Source organism: Salvelinus sp. IW2-2015, unplaced genomic scaffold (assembly GCF_002910315.2).
Source record: "Salvelinus sp. IW2-2015 unplaced genomic scaffold, ASM291031v2 Un_scaffold2476, whole genome shotgun sequence".
In the NCBI taxonomy this organism is placed as follows: domain Eukaryota; kingdom Metazoa; phylum Chordata; class Actinopteri; order Salmoniformes; family Salmonidae; genus Salvelinus; species Salvelinus sp. IW2-2015.
In genome coordinates this window covers 80300-81905 of record NW_019943794.1, presented here as the reverse complement: position 1 = coordinate 81905, position 1606 = coordinate 80300, and positions in this window count along the sequence as shown.

Below are 1606 nucleotides of genomic sequence, written 5' to 3'. Positions count from 1 at the left end.
ACTGACCTCACTCCAGCCACTTTAAAATGGTAATTGATGGAAATTATGTTAAAAATGTACGCACTAGCCACTTTAAAAAATGCACTTAATATAATGTTTTACATACCCTACATTACCCATCTCATATGTATATACTGTATCTATATTATTTTACTGCTCTTGCCATTTTATGGTATACATGTACTATAGCCACTTTAAAGCTATGCACTTTATAGTTTAATACCTACGTTACTCCATTCATATGTATATACCGTACCTCTTATACCATCGTACTGTCTGCCATGCGGTCTGTACCCACTCATTCATATATTCTTTATGTACATATTCTTTATCTTTTTACACTTGGTTGTGGTGTGTAAGGTAGTAGTTGTGGAATTGTTTAGGTTAGATTTACTTGTGTTATTTACTGCATTGTCGGAAACTAGAGCAACAAGCATTTGGCTAACACGCATTAAATCTGCTAACCAGTGTGTATGTGAGCTTAATAAATTTGATTTGATTTGATCCATGATCCAAAATGTTTCTATTAGGAAAGCAGAGACCATCTGTTACCCGGGTGCCCGGATCAGGGACATTAACTGTATGTTACCGCTACTCATTAGTGAACACCTGACTGCCTCAGCTATCACTGTCCATATAGGGTCAAATGATATTAAACTACAGCAATCTGAGCAACTTAAAAGGGACTTTAAATCACGGATTCATACTCTACAACAAATCAGGTAAATTTGCAATGCATTATTTCAGGTCCACTCCCGTCTCCACGCTCTACGGATAATAATTTCAGTCGTATATATGCCAGCTACATATCTGGCTTAAAAGTACAAACATTCTCTCCTCAAACCTGGCTCTCACTGTAGTCTCATACAGAGCATGTGAGAACTGACAATATATAGCCATGGGGGTTGATACTGGGAATTGGTTGATTCTCCATCAGACTATACTCACTGCTCTTAACAGCTTTAAACAGTAGCTTTAAACAGCTCTACAGGTGCTGCTGACATGGATGAAACGTTGATGGACTTTATGTTATTGTTACACTATTGTCAAGGAACCGTGTTGCCACTTCCTCGTACAGGCAGAGGGGTATTGTTAGAAGATATCTGGTCTCCATCCAACTCAGGCCTGTCAGTAGCTACACCAGGAAGCATCGCTCATCTAATATTACCTTGAACGCTCCATCTGATATGAGCTCTTGAAATAGTGGCCTTGGAATTATGTCATTTCAATGCTAGAAGCTTGATCCAAAAGCTAGATTTGATTGAAATACTGGTCTCACAATCACATGATGACATATTGATTATATCTGAATCCTGGTTCTGTGTGTCTCTGTTCCCGACTCAGATGTTCTGTTAGCTGGGTGTAATGTATACAGAGCAGACAGGGCGGGTAGAGGTGGACTCAGATGTTCTGTTAGCTGGGTGTAATGTATACAGAGCAGACAGGGCGGGTAGAGGTGGACTCAGATGTTCTGTTAGCTGGGTGTAATGTCTACAGAGCAGTCAGGGTGGGTAGAGGTGGACTCAGATGTTCTGTTAGCTGGGTGTAATGTATACAGAGCAGACAGAGTGGGTAGAGGTGGACTCAGATGTTCTGTTAGCTGGGT